The sequence below is a fragment of the Mauremys mutica genome, chromosome 8 (assembly GCF_020497125.1).
Source record: "Mauremys mutica isolate MM-2020 ecotype Southern chromosome 8, ASM2049712v1, whole genome shotgun sequence".
Classification (NCBI taxonomy): Eukaryota; Metazoa; Chordata; order Testudines; family Geoemydidae; genus Mauremys; species Mauremys mutica.
The window spans coordinates 98,482,289-98,501,270 of record NC_059079.1 but is presented as its reverse complement, the minus strand read 5'-3'; the positions used below and the strand labels follow the sequence as shown (position 1 = coordinate 98,501,270).

The 18,982-nt window shown below is 43.7% G+C and overlaps 1 protein-coding gene across 1 annotated transcript in view; it reads left to right on the top strand.

The window, feature by feature from the left end:
- Positions 1 to 14,322: 14,322 nt before the first annotated feature.
- The window catches only part of FSTL4 (follistatin like 4), an 816,966-nt gene continuing 812,306 nt past the window's right edge, over positions 14,323 to 18,982 (top strand). The window contains exons 1-2 of the mRNA XM_045028515.1: positions 14,323 to 14,431; positions 15,048 to 15,260. The gene's annotated coding sequence lies outside the window, so the exon portion shown is untranslated. The remainder of the gene's footprint in view (positions 14,432 to 15,047; positions 15,261 to 18,982) is intronic.

Sequence of the window (18,982 nt, the reverse complement as noted above, 5' to 3'; positions counted from 1 at the left end):
CATTGTGATGCAATAGTTGAGATTGGTTTTTGGTTTTGCATTTAAAGTATGAGTGTCCCGTCTGTTTTATGTACAAAATGTAGCTTATCTGTCCCAAATGTTCAGCACACAAATTCAGTAAAACTTGAATCTTCTAATGACTTTCAAGAAAATTTGGTCAGTTTCAAAGTTCTATTAATTACAAAGTAGCTTTCCCCCTTCCTCCTCCCCAAGACACCCTGAGGTTCATGATTATTCCTTTCCTTCTGGCTTAGGAACTACACCTTGAAAGCCAAAAATTTGCACATAAAGTGAATTTGTGGGTTCTCTGGGGTGGTTTGTTAATGAAACAAAAAAAGTTGGTAGTCGTCCTAAATGAATTCTTACACACTATGGTTAGCAGACGGACCAGGATTTACAATGTCTTTGGGGTAACTGATTCATCAAAGATGGTTCAAGTGTGAAGAATCAAATGTGTTCGCTTCTGTGTCATCATTCCAGTGTAAACTGCACTTTAGACTCTTTCAGTCCGTCATGTAACAGGCCTGGCTTCCTTCACTTTCTGAGGAACTATGTGGTCCACCTACTGTTAAACTGGATCTCTGGGCTGCAGAGGCTAAGCTCCATTTGGCACCAGTAAGCCCGTTCGCTTCGGGGGTCTGCATTTTTAAAGTGACTCTCAAAGAGCATCATTAGAACAAAGTAGCATTTTATTGCCAAAGGGACTACAGCATTTAGGGAAATGGGTTTAACACAAGAGTCCTATTCCCATTTTCCTATCTAAGCCTCTCTAGCTGTAGCTCAGTTTGGTCCAGTTTCTTCTCATCTCTGCGTTGGGGGAGAGAACATGCTGTGCCCAAGCAGGCTTGATCTCAGACCTGGGCTACACTCAACATTTAGGTTGACATGCCACATTGCTCGGATTTGAAAAACCTTCACCCCTGAGCGATGTAACTCTGCCAGCCTAATCCCTAGTGTAGACACAAATGAGTCTGTGGGAGACTGCTTGTCAGCCTAGCTGCTGTTGCTCCGGGAGGTGGTGTTCCTACAGAACAACCCCTTCTATAGGTGTAAACTGTGTCTATAGCATGGGACTTATGCCAGTGTAGTCTCTGTAGTGTGGCCATATTCTTAGTCAGTTTTGGTATCCGCCTCTGTTGGCTGACAACTAACTCACCCATCCTTCCTGAGGCCCCCATTTTTAAGGTTTGGGAACCCCATTGATTCTAGGCTTTGCCTTGGGAAGAGTAAACCATTCTAGCCTCAATGGAGCCAGCTAGGGTAGCTGATACTTAATCCACAGCTGCCACTGTTGCTCCTTTGAAGGTGCCTCTTATTTTTGACATTGTTTAATTTCCTTTGGTTTCTCCCTTAACAGCCTCCTTTGATTTAACTCCTGGTTGATATCAAACAGGTCTGCGCCTTATATTCTGTGAGATGCACTTAAAAACAAAACAAAACAAACAAAAAAACTACACAAGTCCTTCAGTGTGCTTTCCGCTCCCCTGCCCTTGAATGGAGAGTAGGTGAGGGAGCTGAATCTGTTCATGGTGCCTGCAAGTTTGGGGAAGGGGGTTCCAGAAAGCTGGCATCCCTGTGCAGGAAAAGGTAAAGTTGTGTGTTGTCGGTGAGTGTTGCAGTGGTGAGAGGTGTGTGTGCCTGGGTGGAAGAGTAGAATGTATGTACTGTTAGATTCTCTCCCCCCCACCCCTTGCTTTTGTGGTTAGATATGTATGCAACCTTTGTTCATACCCTACATAGTGTTTGTGTGTATTCTGTATGGGAAAGGGATGATTCATGGAAAAAAATGTCATATTCCCTAGCTTTCACATCATTGGGGATTACTAAAATTATTTCTGGAAGTTTATTTAAGAATTCAGTTTATTTTTATTGGTCTTATATTTTAACTCTGAGGGACAAGTATTATCACTGTAATCTTACTAATCTGTAGCTGTCCCTTTTTAAATCTTGTGACTGGAGTGCTCATATTCATAAATTGTCTCTTTTAAAAAGGCATCAAGTCTGCAGTCTTCTCCTCTGAAAATTCTCTTGAAAGTATATGCCTGAAATTAGAAACAGCATAATCTTGAAAGTGTTGATCCTCTAAAGTCGGGGGGTTGAGAGGGGCGTGAAGTCTTGAGCTGGCTGACTTTGACATCTTAAACTCGATTCACAAACATAATCCCATCCCAGCACTATGCAGTTGACAAAGTACATTAGCTTATAAAGTATCTATGACAAAGGTTGACACCCAAACTGACACATGCATGCACATACCCATCCCCACCATTCTGTGAGCAACCAGGCTGGCTCTCCTAACGCAGAGAGGGGAATATGTATTGAAAAAAGGTGCTGCTCCTTTCCTTTAATTTAGTTTAGCCTGTAATACACAGTTTTCATCTTGTTTAAACTGTTTTATGCAAATATTCAAATTTTAAATAAGGCTCCTGCATATGGTACTTAAGGGATACTTATTTGTATGTTTTAAATTCACAAGAAATTAACATGGATATGAAATCCTTGACGTTCTTTAAATAACATATACTGTTGGGTTATACGTTGGGCAATCACTGGAGACATTCATTTTCAGAATTTTAATGCATTATCTGCCGGGGGTGAATAGTCATAAAATTGATAAATGCTTTAGCCTGCTGTCCCAAGAGGGAGGTTTGAAAATATAAGATTAGACAACTGAAGTCTGGCAGAAAGCTCTCCCTTGTTTGTGTGGCTGTTAAGCCTTACAAAAACTCATTCAAATTATGATCAGGTAATACTGGTATCCTACAAATTACAAGCCAATTAGTGCATTGCTATCACTTGCACTTCCCATCTGACAGTTAATAACTGGCACCAACTCTGTTGGTCTGTGTCCCAAAACCTGGGCTTTGGAAGAGTGAATTCCAAGAAAGAATTCGATTGAGAATGTCCAAGACAGCAGGAATATTCCATCTGATTGTAACTGTGTATAAGGGCAGAGGTAGAAGTGGGAAGGGGGCAGAGGTTCTGAATAAAAAGAGAAACTGTGAGATGACAATTTCTATTAACTTCAAAGCTAGACAATGACTGTACCTTCTGCAGTACTTGTTGCAGTGCTTTTCTTATCGTCATTCTGTAAAAAGACAAAACATACATCCGTGTAGAGAAAAAAGATCTGTAATGTAGACAGAGGACCTCTGCACATTAAGGAATTTTCTCTCTGTCACTTGCAATATTATCTGGACTCTTACTTAATTGGATAAGGTCACACCTGTCTGGTGTTTGCCTGTTAAGTTGATGGCCTGATAACATAGTTCCTATATTACACAAAGGATGATACACGCACTACTTTTGTGGTGGTGAGTTGGATTATATGAATTTTTTCTTCCTTTATTGGAGCTATTTGCTGACCAGGTAAGCAGGATGAAACTGTTGCTTTCTGTTTTTAATTGAATTTGCGAGTTGGAAATTTAGTAACACAATCAAATATTCATAAAGTACTGAGATCAAATGATAAAGGAAGAAACAAGCAAATTTATGTCAAAAATCTTACCTACAGGAGAAGTCCTGATGAATTCTTCCCCTAGAGAAAAGAAACTTTTTTCTATTAAGATGAATTATGACTTCCCTCAGTATTTTGATAAAAGGAATAGAATTCCTGAAGAGTTTTCTTATTAAACTTTTCAAGATGAGTTGAAGCTCTATTTAAGAAGGTTCTTGTGCATGATTTGATTCTATGAAATGAGGAAAGAAATAATGAATAGGAAAGTTTAAACAAATGATACATTTCATTTATAGGAAATCAGATACTTTAAAATATTTGTAGTTTAATTTTCATTTAGTACCAGTGCATGTTATTCGGCTAAGTCACCTGTCCTTGGCTCCTGCTCAGTTGCATGAAGGGTGAAAAGAGAATGGTTTATCTGAGTTGGATGGGTGGAGTTATAGAAAACTCATTTGCAGTAAGATTTAAAAAAATTAATTATGCTTCAAATAAGATAAAAGATAACAAAAATTGTTAGAGGGAGACAGACTTTGGGGAAGAAAGATTAATTTGTGGCCCTAGAGATCTGGGATCAATTTCCAGATATGCAGTAGATTTCTTGAGTGACAGTGGATGAGTTGTAGGCCAAGCTGGACAAAACGTAGATCAACATTTTCAAAAGTGCATCCAGTTTTTGGTGCCCAACTGAGGCACATTGGGCCTGATTTTCAGAAGCTCCCACTAAAGCCTGTGAAGGCATCTTGTATTGAGAACCCAGACATCAATTTCTATCAGTGAATTAGTGGCCACTTCTGAAAATTTTGCTCCTTAACTCTGTGCCTCAATTTCATATTTTTAAAACCAGGGCACAAATACTTTCCTGCCTTTTGAGAGGTGTGGTAAATATAAATCCATGAACACTTGAGGGGCTCAGATATGATGGTGGGGTGGGAGAAGAAGTGGTGTCACTGCACCGGCCAAAGAGGAGGTGTTGCTTCCCCAACCCAGGGAGAGTTCACCCTCTGTGTTTAGCAGAGGAGGGTGAGCTGTGTTTTAACCCCTGCATGGGATTCTTGCAAATGGATAGATGGTGCTGCAGATACAATTGGCAATGTGGTCATGATGCTGAGAACCAGGTTTTGCTCCCATGTAGGTTTACAAGATAGCTTACTAGAACTAAAACCTGAAATACAATTACAGGGTTTCACAGGCTGGGTTCTCCAGGTGCTTTTTAGACCAGGTGCTTTAAAGCTCCCTTATTGTCATTTAGGGACACCAGTTTTAATCCCCAATCACAGCTTGTCAGCTTCAGTTCTTAAAAGTACTGATGTATGGGTGAGTTGAGTTTTCCCCACAAATCCCCCTTCATCTTAAAGAGATTTCTTTTCGTTACTAGCACTTAGTAAATTGCCCATTTGTAGGATGGTTGTTAATCTCAATATCAAGCCTTGCTTATTGCTGAAGAGTCAAACTCGGACCTGCACTGAGGTCATGCTTTTATATTGCTAGTGTGAGTGAAATCCTTGACTCATGATACTGGTGTAGTCTGAATCAAGTCCCTGAGAGACTGTGAGGGAGCATCTGGAAGATGAGTATACTCTGGCAACTCTTGCTACTGTAACTCTCCTACTGGGCTATTACAAAGCAGCAGAAGTTGGAGCCACCTTTTAGATGACTTTTTTTTCTTGTAAAAAAGATCATTCTTTAAGGATCCCATTCTATCATTTTTCTGTCAAACTTTTCTGATATAAATATAGTATGTCAATGCTCTCAATATAATAAAAATGGTTAACTTCAGATCTGCTTTGCACTGTTCCCAATATTTAATTAGGAAGGGGAGAATGAGATCTTTTCTATAATTGGTCCTTAAATCATTATCAAAATCACTTAGCAGCCTCCTTAAACTTATTTTTAATTACAAGGTCTATTGCCTTATTAAATTATTAACATTGAAAATTTCTTATCTTGGCAATTTATCTTAAAATTAATATACCAAGGTCATGTTGTTCTGACAGGGGAGCAATCATGGTTTAATTTATTATAGATTAAATCGAAACCTGATCTAATCAGCAAACTTTATAAAAATTCTGTAAACAATGCTGAAATGCATATTATTAGCCATTTATGGAAATTAATAGGACAAGGAGTTTAAGATGCACGGGTGTACTAAAAATGTTAAGATATTGTTTTGAATTCACATTACATTAACTAGGAGAATGGTCTGTTAGGGTCAGCAAGAGAAGGCCGAGGAATAAATGAACCATGGGGACTATGCAGTGTGGTTGTAGCTTTGTCCATCCCATGGAGGCTAATCTATCTTTTCACCCATTGAGGCAACTCCCTTGGGTAGAGTTGAGTCTCAAGGATGTGACAGTTGTGAAACTTCTGCTGGTGCCCAGGCTGTATCTGTTCTGTGGGTAGACAGGAGACTTCCATCTCCTTCGGCACTGTTAACAAGTATTAACTTCACTCACACCGGTGGCCCGATGGGCAAATAATTAGATACATTTAAAAAAAAAATCCACACACCATGAAGACCACATCTTATAAAGAGGAATTAAACAATGAAACAGGCAATTTGAAGATTTAACTCAAGCAGCCGTTTGTAAGTGTGGAGAAGCTACCTTTCTGCTGCTGTGAAACTGCCATTCATGAAGAAAAACTTTGAGTAATAGCCAGGAGGAAAAATAACGCCCACTTTGTTAAAATGAGAAATCTTATTTTAAAAGCACACTTTCTGCAACTGTGCTTCCACCAATCCTACGAATATCCAGCAGGGGGCAGTGTGACCACACTGAACAGAGAAATGGTAACATAAGTAAAAGGAAGAGGAACAAAGTTTAAATCGAGCAGTGGGAGCCCGTAGATAAAAGTTGACACTGTAAGACATACTGTGTGATCCCATAATGCATATGCCTTTGTTTTGGATTGTTTGCTTGGGAAATGAGAAGCAGTATTGCTAACTGAATTTATACCCCGCCCCCAAAAAAAGTTTGACTGTCTCATAATCAGCTTTGATCACTCTTGAATGCCTGGATTTGCACTGAGGTGTTGACTGAGATACAAATATTCAGCTGAGCACGTACACAAACTGGGGCTCTGAGTAGCTGGAATAGAACTGGTGTGGATGATACCCAATGCTGTAGTTCTTACTGGACACCTCTGATCAGAGCCTTATTCTCTCCTGCACAGGAGTAACAATGACTCAGCGTGTGGAGGTTCCTTTTCATTTCCTGTAGGTGCTGAGCTTTGCCTCGCTTTCCCCGTTACTTAGATTGCAAACTCTTTGGGTGGGAGACTGTTCTTTAGTGCAGCTTGTGTACAACATCTAGCGCAATAGGGCAGTGATTCCAAGCTGGGACTGCTAATTGATATTGCAGTGCAGATAATAGGACATTGAGGGTCAAACCCTTTGACCTGCTGTTCCACTGAGAGCAGTGTGGACATGGTCAGATTTGCTCAAGGTACCTTAGAATTCTGCCTGGCCCATCTACCCCATGATTCCTCTGGGACCCCCATCTGGACCCTACCTTTGACCTTATTATTGGTACTTTAGAAGAATAGTGGCTACAAGCTGGATCCCAATTATGCTAAATGGATATGAAGTAAAGCAGTTCCTGCCCTTCAAATATTAGTCTTCCAAGCGTGGGAGGTCTTGGTTCAGGCCCCCCATTAGTGCAGTTATGAATAATTGGTGCTTTTTTTAACAAGTCACCTTTTTTAATATGTGGAACAATTTGATTGTTCAAAAGTGGATGTAGGGTTCTTGGAGCTCCACCATAACACTCAAGTGACTGATGTGGGTTGACACTACATCATACTTATTGGAGATCGTGGCAGGGTGGAGTAGGTCCAAAGGCAATTTGGTGGCAGGTACGCCGAAGCTGCAGGACCGGCAGACCTCCCACAGTCAAGCTGCCGAATCCATGTGACTGGGGACCTCCCGCAGGCAAGCTGCTGAATGCTGCCTGACTTCGGTGCTTGGGGCGGCAAAAAAGCTAGAGCCGCCCCTGGGTGCTGCCCCATGAAAAAGAATTGTTTGCGGGCACTATCCCCCCAGGGAAAGGGGGTGCTTGAGAGAGGTGGTTGCTGACCCTGATAGAGATGTATTAGTTGGCAAAAATAATTCTTGATACACAATGTAAGGCTCTAGTATAATGCTGGACTCCCAACTTCAGCCATGAGGTGAAGATTGGCCATTAGGGAAAGTCCCTGGTATCAAGCCTGAATTCTGCGGTCTGGGACTAAAGGGGTGGATGGACAGACAGATGTGAGTGGGGGCCTCCATGCAGATGGCTCTGGCCTGCAGATTGCCCTGGATTCATGGGTGCTTAGAGAGCAGATGGCTTAGAATGATTATGGAGAAAAGCCAGGCAGGGATCCTCAGCTCCTCGGTTCGGTACAGGAGGAGATGCTGGCTAAAAAATGAGAACCTAGAGGGAAGAAATGTGAAGCAAAGTGTTTCAATAGCATTTAAAGCCTGAGTGTTATTCTCTGTCCACACTCTACTCCCTTTTGTATCCAGTGTAGTTGTAGGTAAGGGGGCACGGGCAAAGAGGTTAAGGTAGAGTATTTTGTTCTTCATGTTAAAACAAAAGCTCATATTTAAGGATTACATAACTCTAGCCCAAGAGAACCCAGAGCCTACTGCTCCCTGCAGCTCATCCTCTATAGTCTACAGCTCTGCTCCAAGAGGGAACTTGGCCCATCTGACCTCTGCAAGCACACCATTACACAACAGTTGCCCCTCACTACCACTTAGGGCAAAGGACGCTGCCTTGCAGTTAACTAACGGATGCCATTCACAGCCTGCTCCCAAACACAATGACCTTCCCACCTTTCTGTGCACTGTGCAAGGCCTTGCCGGTCACAGCTCATGATTCTGCAAAGTTATATAATGTAAGGAAAACAGTACTCTATCTTGGATTCTTCATATTTAGGTTTATACAACTAAAAATAGGCTTTCCTCTTCTATTAGTGAGCACGTTAACCTTATCTGATTTCACAATATATCCTGCCTTGCCCCTGGGAAAACAAACCTGCTTTCTCAGCAGCATGTATATTTCTATTACTGTGTGTTCAAGAAAAATTGAAATATGAAGCTACAGAGCTCTTTAAATATTGCTGCATGATAGAGCAGTAAATGCTATGAGAAACCGTTGCTAATTATGGGGTTATATGATTATTATTACCTGACAGCTTTTTGAGATTGCTGATATTCTAGTAAATATAGATTTAGACTATCAAAATTATTGGTTAGTGGACTAGTTAATCTGTTCTGCTAATATCTAATCAATTTCTCTCTCCCCCCCCACACTTTATTGATCTGGGTGTCTGAACAATGGTGGTTTTATATTTGTATATAGTTTGCTTGTCTAATTACATGACTAACCACATGTCCTTTCAGTTAAGCACCAAAATGCAGTAATTGCATGGAAGTGTCTAAGGGCTGAAGCATTGTAGTGTCAGGCTAGAGCACTTTGAAGTTGAAGGGGAGTCGCAGTGCTGTGCAGGAGCACCCTACCCTCCCCCCCAAGTTCAGAGAGGTAAACCTTGGAGGCATGAACTTTAATTAACCAAACTCTATCTCAAATTTCATTCTCTGCTTCTCCCCAGTTGGCTGTAGCGTGTAATAAACACAGATGAGAGCCACTGTGGATCTTTTGGGCCTTCATTACTGTCCATAAGCATTATCTCTCAAAATCTGACAGCTTATTCAAATGCTCCTGCACACTCACCCCTGACATGTCACTTTGGAGAAATTACACATTTAAAAAAATGTTGAACAAAAACCCACAATTTGATAGCAGCAAAGAGCTACATCCATGTCTTCTACGGAGTAGCCAGGTGATCTAATGATTGTCAATCTTTTTTCTTCCACTCCTGTTCAACCTCCACCCCCTCCTTTGCCTCCCTGTGACCTAGCTTGTGACACGGCCTGTGTCTATTTGTTTCTGTGAAGATCAACAATTAAAAACAAACCTCTCTCGACTCACATTCAGAATGATGAATGCTGCTCTAAGTCAGCCCTGTGAATATAAACAGGTATGATGCCTCCTCTTCCAGGGCTGTTCACATCAGGTTTGTTACCAATTGTACATAGGAATAGATGGGTTTTGGGCTTACTATGAAATGCAGCCCACTATGCTGTACAGGAACACAACTAATAGTCTTCTTGAGGTTTGACTTTGTTTACAATTAACTATAATATAACATGAGTCTCCTCCCCCAGGCTTGGCTGCTTCTACTGTTCCTTCTTTTGGACTAGAAATTCTCTACTCAGATGCTCTCATGTCCCTTTATATCCAGGGTGCAGCTAATGAACCCCATTGCATCAAGTCATCAGGAGCCCATCAGCTTTCATTGCAGGGTTCCAACACTTGCCCCCAGAGAAGATCAGCAGAAGAACCCTGCTGTTGTGTTACATACAGTTTAGCAGAGCCTTGTCTCCCTCCCCCCCCCGCGTGGCCTCCCAAGTGAACTACGCATTTTTTTTTTGTGCATGTAAATTTCAAAATGTGTGTTGTCTTGTGAGCAAGTTGGGTAGTGTGAGACTAAGCCAACGTTTTCTGAGGGACAGGAGCCGTACACCACAACCTATCCTAGAGGACACATGCTCATTTAACATAGCTCTCCTAGGACCTGTTAATTTGCTCCACTTGCTTTCAGTCACAAACTTGAAGTATACATATTTCTCTCTCTAATGCTGTGTGACTAGCTGAACTTTCCTAAGGGCTTTATGGCACAGTGCAGATGTTATAGTCAGTTCATGGCAAACAAGAGAGCTATAAGGGTCTCTTTACATATCCTGTTCTTTAGAAGCATGGATCCTTAATCGCAGAATGTCCAAAGCAAACCTGGTATTGGGGATTCTTTTTTCCCCATGTTTACAGTATCACTTTTCTTCTGTTTTAAAATCAACTGTTATTCCAAACACTAAGTCTTCAAAGGGGAGCTTTGTTAAAGTTCAAAGCAGTCTAATATATTTCTCTGAAGCATGTCAAAGTTCTGGATACTGTTCCCTTTCGAGCTGTATGCAAAAGAATTTAAAGAACACCCACTCAATTGACAGGAATACTAACATGGCTCCTTTCCAAAGATTAACTTTTGTTAGGAAATCCATTGCGTTCATCAGAACTGTAAGAATCAAAAGAAAATGCCCATTATCCAGCCCTCCATACCTGCTGCTCGACTTCCAGATTTCCCCTCTTACACTCACCTATCAGACAATGCAGAGTAGAAGGCAGAATGGTGGGAAGATTCAAGGGGAGCTGATTTTGTTTATTAAAAATAAACACATTTTTCAGATCATTTGGAGCCATCAAGATGTGCCAGGATAGGTAGCATGTCGATAGCTTTGGAGTGGCATTTAGAATGGTGACTTATGACTATTCTAATATGTGTATTAAGTATCTGAGTATACTCAGGGTGAACTAGATATCTCCAGAAGTCCTAGCAGACTTGGTCTCATGGAGTGCCCCTGCATCAAATAAAAGGGCTGTACCCTCACTCAGACTACCTGATTTCCAAGTGCTGTATTAAACGTTGCTCTAGAAATGCACACAACAATAATGACCTGTTCTTTGGGGTTTCTTTGTATAAAGCTTCCAGTTCACTGTTTATTGCCGTAATGCCTAAGAACCCCATTAGGCCCCTGTTGTACTAGCAAACAAACAAATAACACACAGATAATCCCTGTCTCAGAAAACTCATAAATTAGAACTTGGACAATAGATGACCGGAGCATAGGGCCAAGCAGCAGAATTAGAATGTAAAGTGAATATTGCTGGAGGGTGACATTGCAATGGACATAGCAGGATTAGGTGTCTTTGGGATAAACTATAGTTTAATCTACATACTTAAGTACCAAATACCTCCAGTGAGGCCCTCTGTTCTGCAACAAATCCCACAACTCTCTATTGAGGTTAATGGATCTTTGTTTAGTGGGAGGTTCACTTGCAGGACTGGGGCCATAAAGACAACGGGGCAGTTTCTTGTACTCAAGTTGGGTAGCACCTTACTTCACCTCAGAAAGACTGCGTGAGGCGTTCTGGTGCTCTTGGACATGAGTAAGTATCTGAATCTGGTACTATAGGATAAACATTTATACTTGCTGAAACTTCAATGGAGCTGAACAGGGGGATGAAGTAAGCTCAGTGTTTCAGACGGATAAATGTATTGGGCAGAAAGTTATGAAGGGCCAGACTGACTTTTACCCTTACTTGGGAATCCAGCTCTCCCCTCTGTCCCCCCTCTCCTCGCTTTACACAAGCTACTGGGACTGTTTCCAGCGATAGCTACAGAGGGCTGCATTGAGAGTGGAGTCAAGGAAGGAGGAAAATTTTCCTTCTCTGAAAGGATAAAAGGGGGTACATCAAATTAGAGGCCAGGCCAGGCCTGGCCGTTTGGTTCCTGCTGTGAATGCAGTATGAATGGCCTTTCTCTGTATTCTGGTTTGCAAGCTCATGCACCGTCCCCCCTCCTCCCCCGCCCCACTGCTGTTTGTAGGTTTGCTAATGCCCTGCCTGTTGTGGGGAAGGGAATATATGCGAGGGTCATGGGTGAGGAGCTGTTTGTTATGAAAGGAGGGAAAAGAAGCCATGTTTTCACTAGTGGTTAATTCCTGCTCTTCAGTTCAGGGAGCTTTCTGCAAAGCGTATCTTTAAAATGACCAGCTGACTGAAGGTGTATGCAGTGTTGTAGCCGTGTTGGTCCCAGGATATTAGAGAGACAAGGTGAGTGAAGAAATAGCTTTTAGTGGAGCAACTTCTGTTGGTGAGAATCAAGTTTTTGAGCTACTGTGTGACAGAAGTTGGTCCAACAAAAGAGATTTCCTCACCCACCTTGTCTCAGCTGGCTGAAGGACAAGGCTGGCTGTGTTTGGCTTGTAAATAGGGAACATTTCTTTGTGCAGTTAAAGCCGTTAGTATTCTAGGCAGGAGTTGATAGGTTAGCTCCCGCATACACAATGTACATGTGAAAGTTTGGGCTTGTGGGTATTTAGGCTTCACCAGACAAGCTTTTCCAAAGAGCTTGAGAGTGTCTTTGTAGGCTATGACCTGGATGACTCCAAAGCCAGAGTGAGCACTAACTTTGCAGCTCGTATGGATGAACTACAGCATTTTTAGTAGCTTCTCTGTCCTGAAGGATTATGGAAATGTTGTACGCAGTGTTGTTGTAACCATGTTGGTCCCAGGCTGTTAGAGAGACCTGGTGTATGAGAGAAACTTTTATTGGACCAACTTCTGTTGGTGAGAGTGACAAGCTTTCAAACTTACATAGAGCGTACGACGGAAGTTGGTCCAATAAAAGATATCACCTCACCCACATTGTCTCTCCAGTTTTCCTTGTGTTGGAAATGCAGCATCTGAGCTATTTCCACTGGGGTTTGGAGTATTAGTTGGTATGTCAGATGCTGTTTATTATGTACTGCTGTGGGGATGAACTGAGACTTGTTAAGGCCTTGATTCTTCAAGGCTCTGCATAGCACAGAGCAGGATGCACAAGGTAGCTGGGTTCCTGTGCAGGTGTGAATGAAGGCAATAGGTAGGCACAAGTAAAATTATGCCCAGGCATTATTAGTGTATAAAACCTGCCCTCCTCTTCCCTTGCAATTTTGTGCTCAGGGAAAGGGAGGGATGGGAGTGTTTTAGCTTCTAGTTGCTTCTGATGAGTGACTGGGAAGAATAAATTCTGCAGGCCAGTAAATGAAAAAACCTGTACTCCTGAGGGAATTCTGCCCCACAAAATTAAAATTTTTGTGTGCAATATTTAAAAATTCTGCTAGTTTTATTTGTCAATAAATAAACGTGGAGGCTCCAGCATGGCAGTGGGGAGCACAGGCCACTGGCTGTACAAATGTGGGAGATCGCCCTGCAGCCTCCCCATCTCCAGAACATGGACTCAGGGGTGAGGCTGCAGCTGACCCTGACACAGCACAAGGCCTGGGCCTGCCCCAGAAATACCCTGGGGCCCTGCCCCTCTGTGCCAGATGCACCAGGTGTGGGGCAGGCGGTCTCAAGCCTGATCCAAGTGAGAAGGGGTTCAGTGTGGGGGAATCCCAGGTATGGGGTGAGAGGGTTCTGTGTGGGACAATCTGGGTGCAGGCAGCTCAGTGGGGGGTCTAGGTGGGGGGCTCGATGCACAGAGGCTCATTGTGGGGGGGTTCCAGGTGCAGGGGCCATGTGACTCTGCAGGGGCTTCCAGGTGATGGTGGTTGGGGCTCAGTGGAGGGATCTGGGTGTGGGGGTCTCAGTGGGGGACTCTGGATACTGGGGGAGTGGGGTTTGGTGGGGTGGCGGTCTGGGTGCAGCTACTTGGGGGTCAGTGGCATGGGGTTTGGATGTGGGGGCTTAGGGTGATGTGGGTGGGACTCATCAGGATGAGGGGTTGAGTGCAGGGAGCTCAGTGGGTGTGGTCTAGGTGCATGGGGTCTCCAGATGCAGGGGCTGAGATTCAGTGGGGTGGGGTTTTGGGTATGTAGTGCTGGGGGGGGCTGGGTGTGTGGGGTGAGGCTTGGCAGGGGTGTCTGGGTATGGAAGGTCCGGATTCACAGGGGTTGGGAGGATGAGGGAGCAGCTTCCCATACAGTGACCCCTCCACCCTGAAGCTGAGGAGTGATGGGGACTGGAAGAGTGTGTGTGTGTGGGGGTGGGGGGAGGGGGAGGGGCTGGTAGGATGACCTTGCTGCAGCTGGGGGAGCTTTCTGGGGGTGGGTCTGACACAGCCCCAACCACTCCTTGCAGGGGAAGAGGAAGTCCCATCCTCTTCTGCTTCCAGCCCAGCTGGGACTAGCACCTGATCCTGGATCAGGGTAGGAGCCGCTGGCTGGGGTGTCTCCAGGCCTGTGGTGATTTACCTCTCCTCTGGCTGTTCTGGGTGCTTGAAACATGCAGCTTCCCTGCAGAAAAGTGATTGACAGGGGAGCAAAGACATCCGTGGAGGACATGAATTCTGCGCATGCGCAGTGGTGCAGAATTCCCCCCGGAGTAGGTAACCTTCCCCTCTTTTCTGTCCCATGCATCTCCACCATCTGATCTAAGTAGGCACGAAGGAACAGATTGGCCATAGCTTGCCAGCTGAGAATCCCTTTGGTGGGGTGGGAGGGGTATCTCCACTGGATGAAGCTGCTGGCTTAGATCTTGGAGCAGGTTCTGTGTTGGGGGTGGGGGAGAGGCACAGCTGTACTCACTGATTTTCAGCTAGTGTATAGTGGTGACTTGTGCTGGGGTCATGCAGACTGGCCCTTGGAATCAAATTGATGGGGTGTCTACACTGTGCTTGCCCTGAAGGGGTTAATGGAGGCCAGATGGGCCTATTAGGCTAAAGGCTGAGAGGAAAGCCCTAATTAGGGGAAGCTCACCTGTGTGGGAACAGGCAGGGCTTCTAGAAAGCTGGGCTCAGGAGGCGTGCTGTAGGGAGACAGACTGCAATTGTTTCCTGGTGGAATGGAGGTGGGTTTTGGGGGCTATAGAGACAAGTAGCCCATAGTTGCTCTCTGGGAGGAGGGAGTAGAGGCTGGCAAACCCCGGTGGGCTGGGGTAGGAAGTAGCCCTGGGAGTCAGCAGCAAGGTTGGGAACTGAACACTCCTTGGCTGTATGTTGTAAGGTCCTTGGGCCGGAACCCAGAGTAGAGGGTGGGCCCAGGTTGCCCTACCCGCCACTGGGGCAGGAGAAAAGCTGGAGCCGGCCCTGCCTGGAAGAGGGGAAGCGCTGAGTGACCTGTGGTTCCTGGAGCGAGAGAGAGGCTGCAGACCAGAGTGACAGCATCTACCTCATCAGCTAATCCCCAGAGCACCCGGGAGGAGGCACCAGCCAAGTGGTGAGTGGAGCACCCTGTGACAGATGCCCAGTGCTGCTGCTCTGTCTTTCCCTGCTGCCCTGCTAAGTGGCTCTCGGCACCAGGGAAGTTCTGGTTCTCTGTTTATACAGCATGCTGCAGGTGGAAAGACGCTGTCAGTGCAAAGTGGTCGTGCTGATCATTACTGAACTTTTTTTTTTTTTAAATCAACCTCGTCATTTGAAAAGATGATAAAGGTGTGTAAATGAAACCTGCTTTGTTTATGGGTTTAATTATTTTACTGCGTTTTAAGGCTTACATATGAACATTTTGTGTCTCTTTTAAATAACTAGCATATTTTATAAATATAAGAAATTATTAAAGCTCTGGAAAAGGAAAGTACTTGTGGGGGAAAGTTATGCAGTAGTTTCCCCTGTGATGTGTCGTGTGAATGCTTTAATGGGACTCTTGCAACGTGACAGTGACATATTTCCTCTGATACCAACCTGTGGAAATTCCTGTGGTGGTTTCTGTGCCAATTGTAAGATAAGCCTGTTCTGCACATCCTTGATGGAACTAGTTGAGCAGGTTTTTAGGCTTGCGCCCCTGGCCGCATTAATTGGCAGTACAATACAAGCTTATGCCTGTATTGGACTTTAGTCATCTGTTGTCTGTATTCTTCATATCTGTATTTTTACAAGTCAACATGAACCTAGACTCCCATACGACAACTCAGCAGTAAAGCCCCATAATATCTACACTATGTCTGTATTCTTCTAAAGAAAATTACCATATGCATCCTGGGATTAAAATTTCCTAACTCTTTGCACCTTCACAGAAAGGTTCAAGTTTTTACTAGTGTTGACTATCTAGTGGAAGCTTTTAATTTTGCAAATATTTATAAGGTTTTCCAAGAAACTAATAACTTTTTCACATAACCTGCTGTGTTTTTTTGAAACCTGTGTTGTTTTTTAAACTCAGACCTGCTTTGAAAGTGACATTCTTTCCCCCCAACAAAATGTTTATAGAAATTTCTGATGACTTCCTGTGAGAACTGAGAGTTACAGTTGATTGTGAAGCCCTAGGGTCAGATGAGATGACTTTTCAGTAAAATTGCACATCACACCTGACTTATTTCACACTTCTGAAGGAGGGAAAAGGCAGTTATTTTAGATGCACTTTTCACAGTGTATGTTGGGTGCCTTTTCTAGTTGTAGCAATTTCTAAACCAGATGTAGTCAAGTGGCAGATTCCAGCACTCATGAACACAGTCGTTATTGGTAATAAAATGACTTAAATGGGACACGTGGAAAATGCATGAAATAAAACTCGGGATGTGTCCCAGAGACTGAAGGAAAAACCCTCAACTTGCCTGAGTTTATCTTAGCCCACTGCTAGCAGAGCTGGTTTGTTTTCTTACGCTCTTGGTAGCACATCAGCTCTTCTATGGAAAGCAGCAGTCAGAAGGGCCCAGATCCTCCAAGGTATTTAGGCTCCTAACTTCTGTCAAAATAAAAATACCTTTTTGAGGATCTGGGCCAAGCACTTGACCCCTCTGTTGGGTTTTAAACATTAGGCAAACTATAGAAAAATAAATATTACATCTGTGTTTCCACAGTGGCAATAAACATTCTCTTCACAACTATTAGTAGTAACTATTTTTGTTACGGTATTGCCCAGAGGCCGAAATTGGAATTGGAGCCCCGTTGTGCTGGGTGCAGTGCAGATGGAGACTATCTCTGAAAGGGTTACATGGGAGAGGGTGTGTTAACTTGTAATCACCATTGTTGCCATCTAGTTGTTGAAAATACTGCAGCAAATCATGCTGTCGCTGCCTTTGATTTCTGTACGTAGTTGGCAGTTTTGTTTTGTTTATGGCAAGAGTGGTGGAATTTGGCTTAAAGCAATAGCTGTAATTTTAAATGGATTTTGATGACTTATTGTGATGGTGTGTATATCCCCCACTGGCGCTGAAAGGGTTAAGGGGGAGCTCAGTTAAGTCACCTGGTGGCAGCTTCAGGATGTGTCGGGCTCATTTAAGGATGAGACCCAGCTGTGGAGGAGCTGGGTGGCCAAAATAAAGGAAAGACTTCGGGGCAGGTTGGGGGAAAGGCTGTAGGATCCTTTCCTGGGAGGGGAATGCTGACCATAGGGCAGAAGGGACACTGAGACTCCACAGGGTGGAGTGAGCTCCTGTGATGAGCCTTGGTAAAAGGGCAGGAACTGGATTTCCAGGGAGAAAGCCCTGGGAGATGTTTTGTTCCAAACAAGAGTTAGCCTGGGAAGAGGCTGGAGAAAAGGGCCTAGAGACAGCCAAGCTAGAGAGATGTCTGGGGGAGCACTAAGGAGTCTGGGGGAAGCAAACCTGGGCTGCTCTCTACAGGATCCCTGGGCTGGAACCAACAGTAGCAGGAGGCCTGGGTTTTTCTAAAGTCACAGAAGAAGGTGGCATGAAACCCTCTGATGCCAGGGGTAAGGGCTATTGGAAGCTCTGAGATAAGGATGTAAGGACTCCCCTGGGCCTAAACTCAGGGGTTGAAGGCCTGACACAAGGTCATTTGACTATTTGTTGGCCAGAACTTTCTGTTACCCTAGAAGGGATGGGAGTGAGTGTGGCCTTGTTGGAAGGTTTTGTCATGAGAAGAAGCAGATCACCTCATGACCGGCATGGGTATCAGCGATGGCGGCCAAAGGAGAAGCGCCTGCTATGCTATACCCAGCCATGAGTGGGGTGCCAGCCAGTGAGTCATTCTTCTGTACTTGTATAGCAACATAAACACCAGACATTTTACAGTGTAATATACATAGAGCTTTCCTGCCCAGAAGAGCATCATTAAGGAATATCTGATCAACCAAATGACTGAGTTATATATACAGTTCAATACAAAAACCCATCTACTTTTACAGGTAATGATTACAAAGAGAGAGATTCCTTAAAAACATCCAATCAGTGACTCCAAATTGAATATATGTCAATTCTTAGTGCATGTCTCCCTCCCCTCCCCCCTGAAAGATGCACCTTTGGGCTTGCACTGCTGCAAGAGTGGGAACATAGCAGGGATTGCAAAATGAATCTCTACTTATTCAGGCAGCTGTGTAGGGAGTGACCATCTTGTCCAGCCTTCATAAAACAGCAAAGGTTAAAGGACCCAGTTTGGGAATGAATAATTTTAGTTTTTCTACATGCTGTTTTCAGAAATGCTCAACCACTTACAATTCCCAGGGGAGATTGGGGGAGCTGTGGCGGGTCAGCAGCACCTGTGTCCAAAAGGGTCTGATTTTCACATCTGTGACAAGAATCACAGAGTTCAGCATCTTTGCACTTTCAGTAGAAATCAATGGGTGACAATACAGGGCCAGTTCCTCGGCTGCTATAAATTGGCATAGCCCCCACTCACTTCAGTGGAACTACTCTTATTTACACCAGATGAGGAGCTCTCATAGTCTTTTGAGTGAAGAGCTGCTTATCTCCAGATTCTTTAATGTTCATGGGGCTGGATTGACCCTTTTGTTGATAATGTATTAATCATAGTGTCTAAATGTTAAGATCTAATGCCTACAATTATTTCTCTTAGAAACTCCCTGTCTGTTGCACCCACAAAATATGTAATTATCTGAAAGCCATGACATCTGTCATTTATTGCCTCTGATTTTGGGCTTAAAGGGCAGAGTAATTCCCAATGGTATATTATTAGAGGAGATTACTAATACACTTGCTCAAATCTCTCTAAGAGACAAGATTATTAGATGGGTAATGTTGCCAT